The sequence below is a fragment of the Platalea leucorodia genome, assembly GCF_965183815.1.
Source record: "Platalea leucorodia genome assembly, chromosome: 5".
NCBI classification, from domain to species: Eukaryota; Metazoa; Chordata; class Aves; order Pelecaniformes; family Threskiornithidae; genus Platalea; species Platalea leucorodia.
The window spans coordinates 24,690,936-24,698,439 of NC_138827.1; positions in this window are offsets into that span (position 1 = coordinate 24,690,936).

Genomic DNA, 7,504 nt, shown 5'->3' on the forward strand with positions numbered 1-7,504 from the left:
CATTGTCCCTGCATAACCAGCATGTTGGTAATCTGCATTAATTGCTCATGGCCAAACCAATAAGTTGGTTTTCCTTAGCAACTACTTTGTAATTACAGAGTGAGTCCAACAAAAGCAGTAGTAAAGTATAATTATGTAGTGACTTTTTTTACAGTTACCAGGTCATTCTTGGAGAGAGAGATATATATATATATATGATTAACATGTTGCTGCTGTGTGCTGGGTGGCTGGGAGAAGCTGGGCTTTGGAGCATGAAGTAGCTGCAGTTTCCTCCATTGCTGGTGTTTTAGGAGGGGTAAGAGCATCTGCTCATCCTTCTTGGTTGGGAGAAAGCATTGCTTTGTCCCCTGCCTTTTGGCCATGGTGCTCTGGGCAGTTCTTGGCACACGTCTGTTGCCTCCTCCCATCTGATGTCATCTTTGCTTCTTGCCTGCCCCATGTCTGTGTGGCTGAAGCATTTCTGGTTGTCCTGCAGGGATTTTAGCCAAACACCATGGCAGAAAGTGCTCTTAACACATTAGGCAGCATTAGGGAAGACAGGTATGAGCACAGAAAACTGCTGCTAACACAGCAGTATTTTTTAAAGACTAAATGCAGAATGGATGCAGTGGGTCTTCTTTGGTCATGTGCTGACTCTTCTGCTTTGTGCATGATGAGTAGAGCAGATTGTTTGGGTTTTTTGTTTTTTGTTATTTTGGTTTTTTTATTGAAGGAAAATGAAATTGTTGTGCAAACTTATATTTTCCACATGAAAATCTCAGGTTTGCTACCGGAAAATCTGATGGGGGCAATCAAAACGCAGTGCTGTGTTCTGGGTTGGTTTGGGATCACACTGATGTGCCAAAGTCCAGCAGCCTCAGCTGGATGCCCTGAGCTGAGAACATCATGGTGCCCTATTGTATGTCCTATCAAACATAAACAGTTTTGACTTGATTTTTCTTCTGTTTAAAAAAAAAAAAAAAAAAAAAAGCAGTATTTCAGCATTTGGCTGAAAATAAATGCCCGTTAATGTTCTTTATGTCTATTAAATAGGAAATCAGTGAATAAGAATGAGAGTGTGAAAAATACTCTTTAATAATTTGGGGTTTTGTTGATAATAACATAGATCTTTGCCCCAAAATTTGAAATTCAAGCAACTAGCCAACTTATGCAATATTTAGAAAACGTGTGATCTTCTGATTATTCCAGTGGAAAATGTTTAGGAATTCATAGAGCAGTCTCTGTGGTGGGTTGAGATTTAGGGATTCACTCAAGCATCTTCTTAGGTCCCGCTGATGTTGTAAAACCTAAATCCTGTTCCTAAATAGCAGTGCTTTCCCAGGTGAGGATTCAGGTTGGCAAAGTGCCTCCCTGTTAGGTCTGTTTCAAGCCTTTCTCACCACTTGTCCTGCAGTGGGATGGATGTCCAGGGGGAGGGAGTCGTTTCCCCAGGCATCTCCTGTTCCCTGCAGCTGGATCCAGTCTTGGCTGTGAGTTGGGCACAGCCCTCATGGTTTAGGAGGTGGTTCCTGTAAACCCAGAACAAGGCTAATTTCAGGCTGTTAGAGTTTTGGCTTTCAAAGCCTTGGTTCCCCCCTTCTGCTCTCTGCTCAAACCCTGGCAGGTGAGTTTGTGGCTGCCTAGTGTGAGTTTACTCCTTGTGCAAATCTGGAGTATCACTGATTCCTGAAGAACTGCTCCACCATTTGACCAGAGTATGTTGGGTAGGACACTTGCTACTATCTCTATGCAGTGTTTTCAGTGATTTTCAAAGGACAGTTGACTTTTCCTAAATTTAAAATGTATTTCTATGGAAACTGTGAGGCTAGAAGAATGATTTGAGAAAGTTTAATATAATACCTAATGGCAGCCAGAAAAATGGCAATAGACAGACATACAATGGTGCGTGGGATATCTCCAGCATCCTAAAAAGCTGAGATGCAGGTGTAGGCAGGTGGAATGGAAGATGTATCCAGTATTCACCGCTCAGCCTGCATGGCCTGTGCACCCCTTGTATGGTGCTTAGCAGTCTGTTGTGCTCCCTAGGACCATGGGCAGCACTCACGGCTGCTGGTGCTGGGAAGCAACTTGGGCAAACTGGAACCAGGGAATTGTAACGGGATGTGATAAAAGCACACAGAGAAGTAAAGCCTGCGCAGCTCCCTTAGTGCAAGCTGCAGCGTGCCCTTGTCTGGGTGCAGAGGTGGGAGGTGGTGCAGTGCTTCCACAGCAGTGCCTGCATGGAGGCTATTTCCGACTCCCATAAAAATCTTTATGTCTCTGTGATCAGGATTCGGTGATGCAAATTTGCTGTGTCAAAAGAAGATGCTGCTGAAAATGAATTAGTACAAGAAGAACTTCTTATTTAAGATGTGCTGACTCTGCACTCTCCCCTATGCCCTCGCTTTTAAAATTGAAGTCTGGGTTTGCTGCTTGCTATGATCTATATTTAGATACTTGTAAATGAAGTTTTGCAGTCACATGGCTGCATTCTTGTACAGCTTCATGAAGCTAGTTTTTCACATTACAGAGATTTATACATTTGCGTTTACATATTGCAGGTGTTTCCATAAAAGCTTGGGATAGCCACATTAAGAGGATGGCCTGAAAGAAAACCAAGAAGTGTTTAAAATTGTACCGAGCACACCTCAAAACACTGTCCTGGGGCAAAAGAGTGAAGTCATTGCAGAAACAAGGGAGTCACAGACAGGTAAGATTGATGGTTGTAGGCTTTTTGGGAGCACCTCCTCCAAGTGGAGGGTTGAGTTGTGCAAAGAGACAGCATCCCTTTTGGGATGTATCTCGTGCGATGCTCCCAGTAAGCTCCTGAGCCCCTAGCAGAATATTTCAAAATGTCAGAGAGTGCTGCAGTGCTGAGCTCATGCTATGTAAATGATAGCCTGATGAATTATGTGCTATACACACTACACACAAATCCTGTCCCAACCAGCCCTGGGAAAGGAGATAGCATTCTTGCCGGTGTGTCCTCTGCTCCAGGAACCTTGCCAGGAGGACACACCATAATTCATGCTCTGCTGATGCTTTATAAAAGTTGCAGCCTGTACCTTGGCTGCTGTGCTGCTGACCCCAGCATCCATGTCACCCACCGGCCCCTCTGAGCCTGGCGGCTGACCGCATCCCCCCTCTGCCTATCCTGGGAAGCCTAATGTGTCAGCTAGCCCTCCGGCTGGCACAGGCAGTGCAGGCAGGCAGTCCTGCCTTGCCTGGGCTCAGCACAGCATCAGACAAAAGGTCAGGACTCTCTCTGCTTTCAGGATACACCCAGAGCTGGTTTGACCCCAGCTTTGCCCTCCTGACTGCAGAAGCCTACAGCCTGACACAGAAAACAAGGTGGTAATTCATAGGGCTTCTCCTTAGCTGAAGAACCCCTCCAATCTCTGCTGAGTAACAGCTACCAAAAGCAAAGGATTATCAGCACCTAATTTAACCTGGTTCAGGACTCACTGTAAAGCTGTCATGTAGCACCTTCCATGAGCCACTGCCAGGGAAACAGGAGGTTTCCCAGAGTGAAGGGGCAGGCTTACAGTATGGGATGATAGGGGAATTTCACAGTAAACTAAAGTACTTCTGAAACATTGAGGGGGGGTGGCAGAAGTTTGGGGCGGAATGGTGAGAAAGAGTTCGGCTGCTGAGGAAGAGTGTTTTCTTCCACTCTCCATCCCTTTTTCCATGGTGTGCTGTAAGCTTGGCCCAAGGAGGACCCCGGTGCAAACCCCATCCTCCAGACAGGGCAAGGCAAGGTGCAATGCTGGGCGAGGAGGGTGGCTGGGTGGGTAATCAGGGCTGGGAGTAGCTGGGCGGGTGGGTGCCCAGGCCAGCACACCCAGAGGAGCCAGCCTGCCTTTTTTGGAGGCTACTGCCTTTTTGGAGAGTGGGGAGCTAAAAAATCTCCAATTTCCTGCGGCCACAGACAAGGCTGGGTGCTGGCCCAAATGTGGGTCAAGAGTGACACCCTGTGGACAAGTTACTCTTTGTCGTATCTCCTCCAGGATTTCTCCCCTGCTGGTTTTTTGTTTTGTTTTGTTTTTTCCCTCCCTCTGGCTTTATCCCCCTGCCCCCACTTTGCTTGCACAACCCTCCTCAAGCACCCAGCTTGCGCAGGGGTTGCCGCTTCAAGCCCGCGGTGCGCAGGGACCAGGGTTTCTCAACCCCTTAAAAGTGAGGGGCTGAGGAGAGGGCCCCCAAATCCCGTCCCCCCTTTTGTTCTTTTTTGCTTTTTCCCCTTTTTATACTTGGTTTCATCCGTGCAGCCCAGCGACGGCCCGCCGCTCCCGGCCCCGGCAGCGCCCCCGCTGTCGCTCCCCGTCGCGACTCACCCCGGCTCCTCCGCCGCGCAGCTCAGCAGCTGGAGCCGGGTGCGCTCCCGGGGCTCGTAAATCTACCGGCTGCTCGCAAAATTTGGCAAGTATGAACCCAGGCTGTCTGTTAAACCGGGAGAGAAACTGCGTGGGTTTCCCCGCCGCCACCCCCACGCCCTCCTTGTCCTCCGCAGCTCCCCCAGCCACCCCCCGGGGTGAGGATTCCTGCACGAACATGAAAACTCCTCAAAAAAAAAAAAAAAAAGACTATTATAAGGACTGCTTCTCTTCTGGTTACCGTGATGGCCCCTTCCCAATCCTGGACCCTTTGGGGTTGCACCATCCAGTCCTGATGTTCTTGGTGTTATTCCCAAGGAGCAAAATCTGGTGTCCCAGAACAGGCTGATTGACACCAGCTGATGACCTGGAGAGGGTACAGCTCTATTTTAAGCAACAAATAATTCAGTTTTATATTGGTGAGAAATTCCTCATCACTCATTTAATTATGCGGGTCTAAAAGAAACCATAACGTTTTGGCATGCCTGAGTGCTAGGAGTGGGAAAGAGGGGGGTGTCGAAATCTTTCCAAGAGTTTATGTCCTTTCTTACCCCTCGCAGTTTAACCCTGCCAAGTCTGCACAGACCTATATATATACCTATATCTCCAAAAGCAAAGACAGGATGGAGATTCCTTAATACCCGCAAAAGAAGCAAATATAAAGGCAATAATTTTTCCCAGTGACATTTATATGCTGCCATTAACTCTGCTTTAGCTGGTATAGTTTAGGGGGTTTAGAAAATATAACTTCAGCTGCACCAACTACCATATATTTTTGCTGAGATGAGTTGCAGGGTTTGCCTGGACAACCCACCAAGATGCTGTGCCTTTTCCACTGTATGCAAAATCTGGAAGAGGTGTCTATGCCCTTATGCCATTTCCAGCAATCTAGGCCTGAGCATGCATCCTTGTGAGATGAAAAGAAAGAGATCAGGTTTCTTAGTCCAGTCTCTGGGACTCTGTAGAAGAGTATTAGGTCAAAAAAATTGAGGAGGGGGTGGTATTTTTCCAACCATACTCATGACCTACCATGTGTTGTACTCTATGCTTTAAAATTAGGAGGCTGCACCTGAGCAAGCATCAGAAGTGCTCAGAAGGCACCGGGGAAAAAAATGTAGAAAACCTTTAAAAAATCTGCATTGTCCTGGGAACTTCCTAAAGAACAGCAGAAGTGGGAAGATCCACCAGTTAAGGAGTGTGGGGCAAGAACCCGCTGGTGGCTGAAGAGCAGGTTGGTTGATTGGTTGGTTGGGTTGACTTCACCAAGAAAATGATGAAGGTTGTGGCAATGCTACTTGCCTGTGGACGATGGGGGTTAGGGACCCCAACATGAGCACAGAAAGCTGTGTACCATCTCCAAGATGTGGCAAAGCTGGAAAATTCCCTCTTCTCTTTTAAGAGCCAAGACCATGTCTTGGTGGAAATTATTTCATCCCAAGTCCTGCCGCCTCAGTTCAGATTAGGCCACTCTGCTGACAGAAAGGTGCCTTTGGGTATCCTTTTTGGTCTTACTGCACAGTGGGACAATACGGCTGTGTGCCATGGAGAAGGTGATATAGTTCACCCCAGAGATGGCTGCAAATCACAGGAAATTTATTGCTTGTAATCTTCATCATTGTATTGGATGGTCTTGCTAAAGATGTGTAGCCTCAAGTCAGCCTGGCACCAGGGGCGCAGGAGGAAGCTTCGCCGCTTGCTGTGCAACAGCTCAGCTACAACAGCTATTGGCAGACTCAGAAACAGGGTCAGGCCATAACGGTCCATTTTGGAATTTAAATTTGGTTGATTTGAGGTAAATAAAATAACTGCACTGCCTAGTTTTCAAAGGATCATTTACTTTTTTGGAAAGTAGAGTATACTTTTGGAAAGTGTACAGGCATCTTTCAGGATGAAGGGCTCCGTGTGCAACGATCAAGTTTTTACCTTTTAATTAACAAAGCTTTATAAAGAATTTCAATTCAGAATTACTAAACAAAGAAACTATACAAGCCCCAGATGACATCTAAACAGTTTCCAAAAGACATTAAAAAAGAGAAAAATACTGGGCCACATGTTTTTTCTTACATCTCCCGAGTCCTTTTATTCCAGACATCTGACATGCAATTCAAATTTCCAATAGTTTTAGGTAACCATGTCCAATTTAGAAACCTCAGCCTTCAGCTAAGCCTACCTACCTCCCAAATCAGTCCGGAAAACCAGAGCACTTGCTGATACTCTGCATTTTCAGATTTGCAGAGCTTTGTTATGTGTGTGCCATATATACTTGGGTTGAGTTTTTCTGGCTCCGTGCAATCCATTTAGATATATTTCATAGACCTGTAATCAGTGATCACAGTCAGATAAATTATAGTTCCTAATGGAGAGCCTGTTTGTGCTTTCAAAGAGTAAAACCGCTATAAAACTGATCTCCTCTTTTGAGATGCCTTTGACGACGATTGTCATATGGCAGTTCAGATGGGACGGAAGCAAAGGGTTCCCTGTGGATGAAGGACTAATGAGCTTTATTTCTGGCTCTGAGATTCGCGATAATTTCTTAACCTTTCTGTGCCTGAGTATTTGTATCTCAAAAGTGGAGATTAAACAGGGTCTTCATGACAGGCAAAGCCAAACTGAGGTGGGAATCCCATGTTCAGCTATGGGCAAATAATGTCCTGCTATGTACCCTTTCCTGATTCCCCACAGGAACCTCCTGGGGGAGGATTTTGTGATGCCTGGGAGGAGGCAGGTAAGGCAGGGGATGCATTAGGTGCTGGTTTCCATGTGACCGTTCTCACCTTACTCCCTAAAACCTGGGTCATCCAGCCCCACAGACCCCAGCGCCCAGGTTGAGCTTGTACAGTGCCATTCCTGCAGAGGCTGGCATTGAATGTCCTCTCTTCCAGGGCCCCAAGGAAATACTAGATGGCCAGGTGTTACTTCCAAGAGAGCTTGGGTGAACACAAATTATGGAGCAGATTCTGCGCTGCTAAACCCCAAAGTCAGCAGAGACTTTGTCAGCCTTCAGCAGTGAATCCTGTTTGGCTGGTAAGTGGCCATCACTTTATCCTGTAATCTCTCATTCATCTCATCTATTTTTATCTTTCCAGTTCACTATCCAGTGGGAGCGCTCGTACGCACTCACAAACTCTGCTACTGGGGAAAAAATAGGA